Source organism: Pan troglodytes, chromosome 19, assembly GCF_028858775.2.
Source record: "Pan troglodytes isolate AG18354 chromosome 19, NHGRI_mPanTro3-v2.0_pri, whole genome shotgun sequence".
Classification (NCBI taxonomy): Eukaryota; Metazoa; Chordata; class Mammalia; order Primates; family Hominidae; genus Pan; species Pan troglodytes.
In genome coordinates this window covers 83,575,147-83,590,805 of record NC_072417.2, presented here as the reverse complement: position 1 = coordinate 83,590,805, position 15,659 = coordinate 83,575,147, and the positions used below count along the sequence as shown (strand labels likewise).

Here is a 15,659-nt window from a genome sequence, read left to right as displayed (position 1 = left end):
ATAAAGATTCAGAGATGAATGTCTTGTTTTAACTGTAGCAGATTTTGGACACAGTCAGTAGTCATTTAGAAACCTGGGGGCACCATTTTCCAGAGATTCTGAATTTTGCCTTCTTATTTTTGGACTAGATGACTCTCAAAGTCTCCAGAACATGGATAAGTGAAAGAAAGAATTTATATATTAGACAGATATCAAGGAGCTTGAATCTTTACTTTTGTGATTCTGAGCAATAAGATTGACATACATGAATTTTAAGAGTCTGTAGAAGAAGCACAATATGGTACAGAGACAATGACAAATGTCTTTACTTGAAACAATTAAAAAGAGATTTCACTAATGCTATGCCAACGTTTTAGGAAGCAGTTGGAAAAGTCTTGTAATTAAGGAAAGTCAGATATCTCAATACAAGCAGACTCAGTCTATCTTCGTCGAAAGCTGAAGTTTAGCTCATCTTGCAGTCTGTCAATGGTTAAAACAATCGTCAGGGGCTCTTAACCAGCTCAAACATACACACAAAGTAAGTACAGGGATGCATTAGAAAATTAATGTTTGCAGCAATGTATTATCAACTAGTAAAATTAAACTGATGAATAATGTTGCTTCATCGGTGGTTGGGAGAAGAGAAAAAGCCACTCACTGAGAAATTAATTTACTCAATAATGGAAACTTGCATTTTATAGATTTTAATGGATATCTAATAATGTTGCTTTTATTAAATATGTAAATTGCAGATTTAACAATGCATGAGATAAATAGGACATTAATTATAATTAAAAGTGTTGAATATTCTAGAAGTTATAGTTGTTTTTCTTAGAAAAATAGTCATGTTCAATATTAAAATTTTAATCTTAAAGAGAAAAAAAACACCCTTTAATTGGCTCTCAAATTCCCTGAGCCCTACCATGATGTAATGCTTTCCCAGTAGCAGATTAAGCCATATTCTCCCATCTATATGGAGGGAAGCAAACAGATAGTTTTAAAAGCAACAAGAAATTTCCTGTTCCACAGAGAGTAATAGCATAATGTATGAAGTTGAGCCTCCAACTGTCCAGCAATGGGCCAGACCCATTCAAGTTGTGCTGTAAAGGTGAAGAGGTACAAGGTGAACTACCACACTCCATCAATTCTCCAAAAACGGGTGAGACGGAACATGTGTCACTGGTAGTTTAATTTTCTCACTTTCCTGATTGCTGTGTAGCTGTTAGCAGGCTGACTGTGGCTTTACCCCTCCTGTTAGAAGAGGGCACCTTAGGGGAACCTCAAGGAAGGCACAGAAGATAGGAGGTTGTTTGTATGGAAATGGAAAGTTCACTGAATCCCTGCAGTATTAGAACGTTCGTGGCTTACACGGTGCATCCTAACATGTCCTGCAGGATGTGATGTTCAAATAAATTTAGCACAACTTTTAAAACTTAAATTCACTGTAAAGAAAAGGACAGGCTGAGCGGGGTGGCTCATGCCTGTAATCCCAACACTTTGGGAGGCCGAGGCAGGATTGCTTGAGCCCAGGAGTTTGAGACCACCCTGGGCAACGTGGTAAAACCCCATCTCTATAAAATATAAAAATAAATAGCCGGGCATGGTGGCATTTATCTGGGGTATCAGCTACTTTGGAGGTTGAGGTGAGAGGATCGCTTGAGCCCGGGAGGTCGAGGCTGTAGTAAGCTATGATCGTGTCATTGTACCCCAGTCTGGGCAACAAGCATGATCGTGTTTCTATCCACACACACAAAGAAGAAAAAGTACGAACAGGAAAGAGATGCTAATCGTTTTCAGAAGCAGGAATCCTCTGCACTGAGTTATTAATTTTAATGACTTCTTCCCACTTTAGTGCCGCTAGCTAATGGGCCTCTTCCAAAACCTGAGGATTTTGCTGCGGTTGTTGCTTAAATAATATAATACTGTTGAAGGAATAAAACAATGAAACAATGTTTTCCTCCAGATCATTAGCATTGGAGTGAATAAATACAACAAGGCAAAACAAAATCTTAAATATCCTCTGATGATGTCTTTTAAACTGTCATTTGTCTGGGATTAATAAAAGTAACTACTTATTAATAGTAATGAAAACATTGTTTCTGGGAAAACAGCACATCTAATTAGTAGGCAGTTTAGGCTTGAAGGTGAACATGATCTTTGGCAAAAGGATCATTTAGAGAATTCTTCATCATGATTAAAGTAATAAAATTATTAATACAAATAAAGTGATTAAACAGTTCATGGTTTTCTCATGAAATAACAGAACAGCTGGGGTTGACCTGGTAAGATTTGAGGCAATGCTGGTCACTAATGACTTTCAGTTTTCGTATTAATAGCCCCAAGAATGATCTGGAAGAAGTAAACTTCTTCCAAATCCATGTCTTCTAATTAAGTCCATTACATACACACACAATAGCTTGTTGACTTGCTTTCCTACTCCAATATTATTCAGAACTGCATGTTCTAAGCTATACCAGTCTTTTTATGCAAAACCATCATTTGGCATTATCCCCATTTGTACTTAAAACTACTAGCCTTGCGAAGACATCTTTCCAAAGGTGAAAACTTAATAATTCACAGAATGACTATAGACACAGTTCTATTCTCATGCTGAATTGTTGGTTCCCACTTTCTCCTCCCTTCCCCTTGTCATCTGTTTCTGATTCTAATACAGTCTTCACTAAGATCAGTATATTTTCATGCTCTGAATTTTTGAGTTTCTTGGAATTTCTTTTTTCCTGATCCACAGAGCAATATTTCAGTTAAAGTCTTAATAAGTGTGTGCTTTTTAGTTGACCTCCAAATTTTCTTAATCAAGAAAAGGCAGAGAAATGTTGGGCTTATTTCAAATTATTTTTTTCAGATAATCACTATATATTATGCATAATTTTATATAACTTTGCTAGACGCTACAGTAAGAATAGAAACACAACCCTCAGTTCTATCTTGTGTTCTGCATTACTAAAATTAATGGAGGTGTTTTCAATTTAAGAATTTTAAAAATTCTTAAAAAGGATGGGTATTTTCTAGTTGTATCCAAGTACTTTCTAAAAACAGTAAAGATTGGAACATTTTTCAAGGAGTCTGAGAAGACTAGTTCTCACACTGAGAGGACAGTAAATTTAGCCAGCCTATAGGGAGAAATGAATTGCAGTGTTTTAAGGAATTCATAGTCCTGTAGAACATTCCCTGAAAGACTTATTTCTGTTTAGAAAAGCTGTATTTCTTACTCTCCATCAGACTTTTTCAGGTATGTTTATCATCATAAAGTCAATCACCAAACAAAGTGATTTTTACTGAAAAGAAGAGAGGCTTTAAAGTGAGACTTAATTGTGAATGCTTTGTCCTCTCATTTGACAATATGGTGCATTGGGGTCTGACTTTCAGCCAAGGAAATCTTAAGGGAAAAATAGAAAGTTATAGAAGCTGCTTTGGCTGGTGGAACAGGCATGAGTTTCTTGTTTATTTCAGGAGTAACTGTACTTCCCTTCCATGATAAGCCAAGGAATATGTCACTGTTTTTCTAGGACCCAAGGCAGACTTTTGTTGCAGAGTGAACTGGCCTGGAGCTATTGAAATCCTACTCAAAAGGACTATCAGGAAGAGGAAAATGCGACTCCAATATATGAGAGGTGATATGTGCTATAAAGTGAGCCTCCCAAAGGCCAGGCTTTTGGAAGGCAAATGTCTGAAGAGGAGGCAGGGCACACACATAGAATTTGAGTTGGAGGGCCCAAGTTGAATCTCCTCCAGTGAACCCAGGAAAGCACCCATGTTAGACATTGTTCATGCATCATATCAGATCCGCTAAACCCCTTTGTTCTCTGATTTTGGCCACAGCTTCAGTGATGGGCCTGTGCATGGACCCCAAATGGCTTCCTGCAGGTGCATCTTGGCACCGCCATACATCAAGCCCATCCAGCATTCCTGTGGCCCATCCCTGGGCTTTTCTGTGACATGGCAGAAAATTTTGTGATCACTCTTTTTCATCCTGGAACTCTAAGAGAGCTAATGTCTCATGGGATGAACTCTGGATAAATGTGCATAGAAACCAGCAAGCAAAACTTCTCCTTCCTCTGCTGAAGGCCTGATCCTAAAGCTCATGCCACTCAGCTTTCCAGAAGATCCCATAGGAGTGAACATCCAGATATCCTGACATTGACCATCTTGAAACATCCTTATTTTGAACCTGCCTTGTTTCACTACCCCTGTCCCTCACTTTCAGGGTTACAGTTCCCAATAAACTATGCAGGTTCTGCATTGTGAGAACCCAGGTTAAAACAGAATCCTTGAGATTAAGAGAAGTCTGAGTTGGCACAAAACTCACCCCAATAAGAAATTTCTCATCCCCACTCCCATATTTCATGCTCCACACCCCACTTTCTAAGTACTAACGACTCCCATTCAAACTAATAACTGGAGGAAGACTCAAGCAGGAGAGAGGAAGTGCTGTGTCACTGTTGGCAATGGTGTGGCCAATTTCAACAGCCCAGCTAGGGAAGGGAAGAAAATTTAACATTAAGTCAATCCAGACATGTGAATGTTACAGATACCTGCACACTTCAGCTTCCAAGTTGAATCTGAGTTGTTATCTAAAGTGATGGGAGAAACTGTTCAATACCTCCAAGCAGGTAGAAACTCAAGGGCCCGCCCAACTCTCCATCTAGAGTCATGGGAAAGCTACGCCACTGAATAGATTTTGAAAGGGAGGTTGGGAACGGAACTCAAGTTCCGTGTGTTTATAACTCATTGATCTTGCTTTCTCAACACATAAGTTACTTGACATTGGATGAGTTACTTGCTTTCTTAAGGTTTTAAGTATCCAGCTTTAAAAATGCATTAAACACACCTTGCCTCATTAGAATTGTAATGAATAAGATCATTTAGGTAAGCACGGCAAAGCACCATGAGCATTCGATCACTGTTAGCATCCTTCCCTCCCAAACATTTGCATTCCATTATTCATTGATCTAATAGTAACACTGAAGAATTGTTAGAAAGGTCAGTTTATTAGCTAAAAAAAAAGTAAATAGAAGTTAATGCTTAGAAATGAGCTGAAGTTGAAAGGCATTTATCTCTGGTTATTAGGCAAATCACTTAATATTTCTCATGTCCAGTTTTGTGGGCTGGCAACCTGTGCTCAGTCCTCAGAAGGGCCCTGTGTCTAGTTTAATGCTCTCATGTTACTGTCTTGAAATTCTTGATAATTTAATCCTTCAACTTGTGTTCTGTAAGTAAAGTCTAATGGGACAATGGCGCCTATGTGTGAGCAGAGGAGATACGCACACTTTGAATGTTCCCTGTAGTTCCGTACTTCCCCATTGTCTTATAGCATTTGCAATGCTGCATGACACAAAATTCTAGTAGACTCACAATGCCTGAGGGTCTAGAAAGACTCAAGAGTACAGGTAAGCAAGTACCATTCCCAAGGGAGTGAGCAGGGACTCTGACATCCCTAGAGTCCACATATTCCATTCAAACCAGAAGTTGCTTTCCGGTGGAGAAATAAGACAATGGCCTTCTGGGAAACATAGAGGAACAAGGAACCTATGACAGCCATTCTAACTCCTGTTACTTCCCTCCATGTGCCAGCCAGCCACTTAGGCTGGAAATGAAGACAACATTGGAATATAGGAGTAGCCATGGTCTCTTTACCTTTAAGTCCTTCTTTATTCACCAGTAAACTGAAGATAGAGAGGGTTGATGGGATGTATATGTTTCCGGAAGTAAAATACAAACAGAAGAGGTGGTTTTCTGCAGTGTTTTCACTCTTCTGATAAGAAGGAAATGGGTAGGCGTGTACAACCTACAAAATAGGAAGTGGATAGCGTCAGTGACTCTGTGTAACCAACAAAATGCATTTACATTCATATTAAAAGCTGACATTTCACGACATAAAGACGAAAAGGGAAATTAATGCTAATAATTACATTTTAAAATTGTCTTTGCTTAGAATTACACTAAATCAATAACATGAAGCAAATAAAGACACCATGACTATTTCAGAGAATTCAGGGAGAGACAGAAAAAAGTTTCTGTTAGTACTTTTAATAACATCTTTTTCTGCTTTCTGAAACAGAGGTCCTTATTATTGTTCTCTACTGGACCCCTGGTGTTTGTTCTCTTATGTATAAAATGAAGTATTTGTACAAGAATGCCTCTTAGGGTCCCCCATTCTATGCGGGGTTTCCACTAGAAAAATTGGCTTCCCCTCTGAATGACCACAACCCGCCAAAAGAAAGCAGCCCCTCTGTTGAGATGGCCAACAGATGGCGCCTTTGTGCTGAGGAAAAGGTACCCCTTCTTCGGGAAGTAGTAGCCTGACTCCTGGGTGCACAGTTTGGTTAGGGGAGCCCAAACTGCATTTTAAGCTTCCATTTGCTTCGTTGGCTGGGTGCCTTTATGCACAGCAAACCACACAGCATTACATGGCAGTTTGGGTTCCATCCGTTCAAATATTTTCCTCTTACTATTGGCAACTTTGACTTTACCTTTTTAATTTCTACCCCTATTTTATGAATCACGGTTCAAAGAATGGCTGCTATAAACATGTGTTTTGTTTCTGTGCTAAAGAGAGAACAGAGCCAGGTTGAAACGATGCTTCTTGCATTGTCATCTGAGTTTTGGCAATTCTAGCTAGTCCAAGGGGTAGCTGGATGAAATGTTATTAACTTTTGGGGAAATAGTAGAAATTATATGAAAACATAACCCAGTTGACCTTTATTCTTTGCTGTGGGTGTTCTTTTTTGTTGTTTAGTTCAAAATAAAAATAAAAAAAATACTTCTTTGGAAGTATGTTTGAAACAGAAGGACTCTTTCGATGATAGCAGTTAAATATGTATCAGTGCCTTTCAAGTGGAAGATGAGACAAAACACTGGGTCTCTTGATTTCATTAAAAATTCACTACATTCGCTTTCAGGGCAGGTCTGTTGACTAATTAGATGCTCTCAACTCTAAACTATTACCTTCTGCCCTGGTACCTTGCTCTCCCCAGGGAAGTTTAATTTAAGTATATTGCTGGTCTTTGCTTTCCTCCCACACTGTTGTGAAGTGTTGCTATGAGGCAGCTGAACAGCTGCTGTGCCTTTCCCCAGAAGTGGCAGCATTCCAATAGTGGGCAAAGTGAGTTATGTAAAGACAGTTTTTCAGGGTTTCCTAGGAAACTAGTGATGGTGGTCCAGTTTGGATTTGACATGGAAACAAGAAGATTAAGTCTAACTTTGGAGGGGCCGGGGGTGGTGAGGGGCAGAACGCTCTGGAGGCTACTTCCACACTAGTTTGCTGCATTTTTATTTTGAAAGTATATAAGAAATTTGGCTTAGGAGGGCTGCGATAGTCTAAACAATAAAACAGCAGCCCTAGACTGAAGTTCATGACCTCACCCACGTCTTCACAGTGACCTAAACTGACTTAGTCCATTAGAAATGAGGGAGAAATTAAATCCGGCAGCTGTCCCCTACTGAATTTATAAAACCAAGCAGAATAGAGGTTCTAGCTACCATTTGATTATTCAAATATGTAAAATGCCAAACTGGGCTAATTCAGCCCTAATCTTCTTGTAATGAACTCATTCCATTTAACTACAATATAGAGAGAACTAACTTTGTACTTAATACTGTGTTAGATTTTGAGAGAACAGAGAGATTATAATGAGAATATACCTTGTCAGAGCCCAAAGATTAGTGAAAGAAATAAGAGAAACTGAAACCATACTCTAATATAGTAAACAGCTCAGGAACATATGGGAACCAATCAGGAACTCTTTCTAATGAGGTTTCCCTGATTCTCACTGGATATTTCTGACACGTCGACTATAGCATGACACTTGTTGAATGCTGGAGAAGGCCAGCGCGGTGACTCATGCCTGTAATCCCAACACTTTGGGAGGCCAAGGGGGCAGATCACGAGGTCAGGAGATAGAGACCACCCTGGCTATCACGGTGAAACTCCATCTCTACTAAAAATACAAAATATTAGCTGGATGTGGTGGCGCATGCCTGTAGTCCCAGCTACTCGGGAGGCTGAGGCAGGAGAATCGCTTGAACCCTGGAGGTGGAGGTTGCAGTGAGCCGAGATTGCGCCACTGCACTCCAGCCTGGGCGACAGAGCGAGACTCCATCTCAAAAAAAAAGAAAAAGGCCGGAGAAAAGTCATTTAGAGTTGGTTCTAAAAATAACTATCTACATGATACCAAACCAAAAAAAAAATGTCAAACAACCAGTTGCTTTGTTACATTATGCCCAATAATTCATGGTCCAAAATATATTTTGCTGAAGTGGCTCACCACAGATGGAATAGACTGTAAGTTTTGGAAGCACAAACATAACTAATAAGGCAGTCATGACTCTTTAAGAACCTTCTGTCTGAAGAAATGAACACTACCTAGAAACACTGATGATAAAAAAGAAGGTTCAAAGAACTTCAGAAATGCACAAATATTAAATTTTTACAAAGTTATACGAATTTACAATTTATTGTCATTATCAATATTATATTCCAATTTGCTTCAGAGCACTTTTTATTACGCTGAAGAGAAGAATTTATTTTGGCACCTGCCTCCAGTGACTGACAATTTGCTTTTATAAATAATTCATGTATTCCTTTTTCAATATTTTAATAATTAAAATACAAACAAACCTTTATATATTCTTGTTTGATTTGACTTATTTGTTATTGTTCACTCCAAAAACAAAGAAGTAGACATTTCTAAAACAGAATTACTATTTGGCCCAGCAATCCCATTACTGTGTACGTACCCAAAGGAATATACCATAAAGACACATGCACGCATATGTTCATTGCAGCACTATTTACAATAGCATAGACATGGAATCAACCTAAATGCCCATCAGTGGAAGACTGGATTAAAAAATGTGGTGCATATACAGTATAGAAAACTATGCCACCATAAAAAGAAATGAGATAATGTCTTTTGCAGAAACACGGATGGACCTGGAGGCCATTAGCAAACAAACAGAGGAACAGAAAACCAAACACCGAATGTTCTCACTTAAAAGTGGGAGCTAAATGAAGAGAACACATGGATGCAAACAGGGGAACAACAGACACTAGGGCCTACTTGAGGGTGGAGGGTGAGATGAGAGAGACAGAAAATAACCACTGGGTACTAGGTTTAGTACCTGGGTGACAAAATAATCTATACAACAAACCCTCATGACACAAGTTTACCTATATAACAAACCTGCACATGTATGCCTGAACCCAAAATAAAAGTTAAAAATAAATAAGTAGAATTTTTTTTTTTTTTTTTTTTTTTTTTTTTGTGTGTGTGTGTGTGACTGAGTCTCGCTCTGTCACCCAGGCCAGAGTGCAGTGGCGCGATCTCGGCTCATTGCAAGCTCCGCCTCCCAGGTTCACGCCATTCTCCTGCCTCAGCCTCCCAAGTAGCTGGGACTACAGGCGCCCGCCCCCATGCCCGGCTAATTCTTTTTGTATTTTTAGTAGAGACGGGGTTTCACCGTGTTAGCCAGGATGGTCTCCATCTCCTGATCCTCGTGATCTGCCTCGTGATCCTCAGCCGCCCAAAGGGCTGGGATTACAGGCGTGAGCCACCGCGCCTGGCCCCAGAAATTTCTTTTTAATGGATCTTGAAATAGAAGAATTAGGATTTAGTGGCTTTGATTGATAGATTTAGTAAACATTGTTTTTTCCCTATGATCCTATGTCTTCATTTTTGGCAAAAATAGACGAAAAGTAGTTACCATTTGAATGTATCACGTGAGAGTGTAGTGGGAATCGTATCTCCTTTGTTACTACCAAGAATTGATCAGAGTCATTTGTTTCCTCCTTTTCTTTTCCTCTTCCTGCTTTCAAAATGCACAATAATTCTTTACGTGTCATCTAGGTCTTCACATATAATTTAGCCAGAGTTGAGTAACTCTGTGAGGATGTTCTGGCTTTCCCAACAAAGGTCTCCAGAACTCTCTTCTCCATTATATATTTCTTTTGGCAAACGCTCGTGGCCTAAATCCAAAGATTCTAACTATTGCACTGGGGAGATCACATTCTCATAAATTCTCCCTTCTCAAAGCAGGCTAGGGGATGTGTGGCTTCTGGTTTGTAAATATGTACTGTTAGTTCTGCTCATTTTGAAAATATGAATTTGTTCCAACGTAATTGGTATATCATCCTCAGTTTGAGGATAACACAAATTTTGCATTTGTTTACATGAGTTTTCATCCATGAGAAGCAGTAGGTAAACACAGAAAACTGCACTCGGCTGAAGGGAGCCACCTAGAAATACACAAAGCACACAAATGCACACACCTCACGAGGACCACAAGCCACACCCGTCTACATCTGGCGTTATAGCTTTCTGTCTGGTTTCAGAGGATACTCCTTCCCTCACTTCACAATAACTCAGAGCTGTCCGCTTCCACAAGCAAACTCCAGGTGCCATATTGAATGTGATATGTGTTTCTTAACCACTTCACATGGATAAAACTGTGCTACCATTTTTGTTTTAATTTCCACGTTTATCTTAGATACAGGATGTGCTGCCATCTTTATTATATTTCTATCTTTTTAAAAAATGTGTCACTGATCATGAGTGTTGTGTGCCTAAGCCGATTTATCCAAAGCTCTGTGGTTTTAATTGCTTGACGTTACACAGAGCAGCGATTCTTAGGAACACATATGTTGCATTATAGCAGAAATGACTGTACATGCAAGCTGACTAGCCAGGAGTGGGAGAAGGGGTGTGTAATAAATATTAGGAAAGAGTGGAACTAAGACACTCACCGAGCATTTGTCATATAATGTTAAACATGTAGGTACTGGTGATAGGCTAATAAGCATGCTGTCCTAAGACTTTTACATGCATTACCAAGTCAATCATCACGGCAAACTTATTAAATGGGCATTGCTGTGTGGGGAGAATGCTTTCTGCCCACTTTTGAAGCTATTGTTCATGTGAAAGATAATGCATGAGTAGAACACCTCCAGCTTCTCACCACTCGAGGTGCTGACTGCTCATGCTCCTTCCTGAGCCCTGAGATGTTCACTCTGTCTCTTCCCACTCATTCTTCCCTCTCCCTCCAACCTCCATCTGGTGTGTTCTGTTGGACTAGATGACTCTCATCAGCTCTCCCAAGGACCCACATCCAGTCCCTGAGAAGCACTTGTGCTTCTTTGTTCTTGGAAATAACTGGAAAAGCAGGGCAATCCCCACAGAGAAGCATCTCTATAGACCATTCAGAAGATGTCTCATGCTCCAGGATTATCAGGCACAGGGAGGATTTCAGTTGGCTATGCCCCTCACGCATGGGCATCACCTCTCCAAATTACACTTTGGAAACCACTGGAAGGATTAAGGTGAGGTGGATGGGCCAATCGCTCATGCTGGAGATGGCATCAGATGAGACTCAGGCAGTATTCTCCAAAGAATGCATTGTCATAAAATTTCTTTCTCCTTATTCTCTGGACTCTTTTATATTCTCAAAATAGGCTAAGAGAATTTATTGTGTTGAAACAGGTTTGATGTGTCCATTGGAAATCTGCACATGGTGATTTGTGACTTCCCGATATATTCTATCTCTCAGTCTTTTTAGATCAGAGAATATACAGAGAATGAGGGTATCAATTCCCACACATCCCCGGAGACTCAAGCAGAAATATTGAGCAATAAAGACAAAGAGAATAATTAGAGAAGCTGAAGATCTCCATGAAAAGGTTTTTGATGTGGGTAAGAAATATGGTTTGGGGCCATGAGTTTAGTGTGTGGGAAGAACATTCTTATCTTGGTGCTTTGTAAAGGCGTATACTAGCCTAGGCAGATTTTTCCCTCGAGCCTTGGCTCTTAGCTGCTGTGGACAGGCCATAAGGCTTCAATCAGCTGTGCTAAATGTTTGGTGATGCTTATTGTGGCTTTTTCCAGAGTGAAGTAGCCATTTTCAAAATATCAGCGGTATATGCATGAGTAGCTTCAAGTGAATGGTTCTCGGGCTTTACATGTCTCTGCCAATGAGGCTTAACCTCTATGCAAGGCCCTGACCTTGAGCAGAGGAGGGCTTCTGAAGATGTGTAGGCAACTCAGGGCTCAGGCGGGGCATGCGAACAATGTTATAGCTTCTCTGCAGTCATGGCAGCCTTATAAGGACCTCAGCAAATGCTGGCCACATAGATGGCGAAGATTCAGGCTGTGTTTGGATCTCAGCAGTCACCAACTTGCATTATCCACTGCAGAAAACCTCAATGGCAAGTTCCTATAGCTTACCCTAGAAGTAACGCTTGAAATAGCATAAAATCTGTCACAAGAAAAACAGTTTGTGCACTGGCCTTTTAGATGTAAGAGGGTTAAGCCACAGTTTTTGGTGCCAGACTGAGTTCTATGTGCATTAATAAGATTCAGTCTTTAAACTGTAGATGCTGTAGATCAGACAACAAAGAAATCGAGAAAGAACAAAGATTGCACTCCTGTGGCTGGCCTACAGACTCCATAACCACCTCCCAACATGTGGTCTTATGGTGGCTCTGACTGGAGTGAAAATTTTCCGTAGAAGACTGGTGTCTTGGACATAAGTAACTCAAAAATAGGAGGCAGTGGAAAGGGTCACATTGGTAAATGCAAAGGCTGACTCAATTTGGAACTTGGGTGGCAAGAACATGAGACTCAAGGTGTAAGTATAAATGAACAGATTTTGAAAATATGGATATAAAAGAAAAAATAACACAAAAAAATGATCTTGGAGCTGGGACTGCACCATTGCAAAAATTTTAACTCGCCAAGAAAGCAGTGATGTCTGAGAGAACAAGGAGTGATAGCAAATGCACAGTTCTAAGGGAACCATCTGCAAGGAGCTTCCTCCCAACTGAGCAAGGTTACAGATTGCAGATTCTGGGCAACTGGTGTGAACTGAGAGGCACTCGGCTAAACATAAACCAAAGGCGTTCTTCTTTTGCTCAGATAACATGGGATATCTTCTCCAGCTTTTGGCAATACCAAGTGCTAGGTTCTAGGAATATAATGTTTCTCAGAGTAAGTCTGTTGTTTTCTAAATATCTTGGTGATAATTATGTGGCTTTATTTCTATTGGACTCTAAAAAGAAAATCATGGGCACCAGAGTCTTGTTGTCAAACTAATTTAACTTCCAAAGTCCTGAAGAAAATTGAACCTATTCCTGAGAAAACAGCCCAGGTTGCATCTGCTGAAGGAAAACTAACTCTATATTGGCATCACATGCCCTTTAGTTAAGTCAGAGAAGAGTAAGAAGCAGGTTTGACATTGTGGAAGACAGGGTGGTAACTCCTCAAAGACCTAAACACAGAAATACCATTTGACCCAGCAATCCCAATACTGGGTATACAACCAAAGGAATATAAGTCATTCTTTTATAATGACACAAGCACATGTATGTTCATTGTAGGACTATTTACAATAGCAAAGACATAGAATCTACCAAAATGCCCATGAATGACAGACTGGATAAAGAAAATGTGGTACACATACACCATGGAATACAATGCAGCCACAAAAAGAAATGAGATCACATCATTTGCAGGGACATGGACGGAGCTGGAGGCCATTATCCTTAGCAAACTACCACAGGAACAGAAAACCAAATACCACATATTCTCACTTGTAAGTGGGAGCTAAATGATGAGAACACGTAGACACATAGAGAGTAACAATACACACTAGGACCTATCAGAGGGTGGAGGGTGAGAGGAGGGAGAGGATCAGGAAAAATAGTAATGAGTACTAGGCTTAGTGTCTGGGTGATGAAATAATCTGTACAACAAACCCCCGTGACACAATTTTACCTATGCAACAAACCTGCACTTATACACCTGAACTTAAAAAAAAATACAAGTTGAAAATAAAAAAGGCAGGGTTGGATCCATTTTATTATATATGTATGTAAATAAATACATATATATACATACAGTCATGCAGTGCTTAATGATGGGGATACATTCTGAGAAATGCATCCTAAGGTGATTTTGTTGTTGTGCGAACATCATGGAGTGTACTTACACAAACCTAGATGGTAGAGGCTACTATACACTTAGGTCGTATGGTATAGCCTATTGCTCCTAGGCTATAAACCTGTATATGACTTCAAGGAATATTGTCAGTAATTGTAACACAATGGTATTTATGTATCTAAATATAGAAAAGGTACAGTAAAAATACTCCATGAAAAATGAAATATAGTACACCTGTATAGCACACTGGTATACCATGAATGGAGCTTATAGGACTGGAAGTTGCTTTGGGTGAGTCTGTGAGTGAGTGGTAGTGAATGTGAAGGTCTAGGAGATTACTGTATACTACTTTAGACTTTATAAACACTGTACACTTAGGATACACTAAATGTATTTAAAATATTTTTCTTCAACAATAAATTAACCTTAGCTTACTGTAACTTTTTTACTTTATAAACTTTCTCACGTTTTTTAACTTTTTGACTTTTTTTGTAATAACAGTTTAAAACACACATTGTACAGCTGTACAAAAAATATTTTTTCTTTATGTACTTATTCTATACACTTTCTTCTTTTTATTTTATTTTTTAATTTTAAAACTTTTTTGTTAAAGACTAAAACACAAACACACACAGTAGCCTGAGACAACACACAGTCATGGTCATCAATATCACTGTTTTTCTTCTTCACCTCTTGTCCCGCTGTCTTCAGGGGCAATAACATGCATGAAACTGTCATCTTCTATGGTAACAATGCCTTCTCCTGGAATCCCTCCTACAAGGACCTGCCTGAGGCTGTTTTACAGTTAACATATTTTTTGTAAGTAGGAGTATACTTTAAAATAACCATAAAAATATAACACAGTAAATACATAAACCAGTAACATAGTAATTTATTATAACAGTCTAGTATTATGTACTATACATAGTTGCCTGTGCTAGACTTTTGTAAGACTGGCAGAGCAATAGTTGTGTTTATGCCAGCATCACCACAAACATGTGACTAATGCATTGTGATATGACTATAAAGGCTAAGAAGTCAGCAGGCTATAGGAATTTTTCAGCTCCATTATAATCTTATGGGACTACTTTCATACATGTGGTCCATCCTTGACTGAAACGTCATTATGTGGCACATGACCATATACATATATATATATATACAATCTTACACTTGCAAAATTATCTGTAATTTGCAAATAAAAAAGAATTCGATGGGGGGTTCTTTTGGACTATTATATATAAGAAAAAAAACTTTAACAAGCGAAACACTACTTGAATTAACTTCTTTCTGGAATCCCTAGTTGGGAGAAATTTTATTATTGACTCATGAGGTTTACATTCAAACTTTTTGCAGTGCCCTAGTAGGCTACATTGAGTAATATGGCTGGACATAGTTCGAGGTTAAGAAAGAGATCAGGGTATGAATTTTCAGCTTTGGGTAAAATACCACCTTAGAGTCCATTTATTTAACATTTTATTGTGACTCATTCCAGAGTCTTCTGGGAACAAAATGTAAAACAGCCACTTGTAGGTCTAGGAGACAACCCAGCGGAGGTATGGCTGGTATTGGAAAAGTACAAGAACCTGGACACAAGGCTGTTGTAAAAAAAATGCTGCTCTCCTTCCCTGAGTGGGTGGCGCTTATTGACTGATGATGAGTGCAATGTCTAGACACAAAGGGTTAAGACCTCAGAAACCTGGGGGAAAATTATGGGGGAATAGTTCTTTC

General features: G+C 39.2%; 1 long non-coding RNA gene across 3 annotated transcripts in view; it reads right to left on the bottom strand.

The window, feature by feature from the left end:
• The window catches only part of LOC134808981 (uncharacterized), a 525,139-nt gene that overhangs the window by 297,967 nt on the left and 211,513 nt on the right, over window positions 1–15,659 (bottom strand). For all 3 annotated transcript variants that reach the window (XR_010153369.1, XR_010153370.1, XR_010153371.1), the window contains exon 2: window positions 5,635–5,785. This is a non-coding gene — a long non-coding RNA (uncharacterized LOC134808981). The remainder of the gene's footprint in view (window positions 1–5,634; window positions 5,786–15,659) is intronic.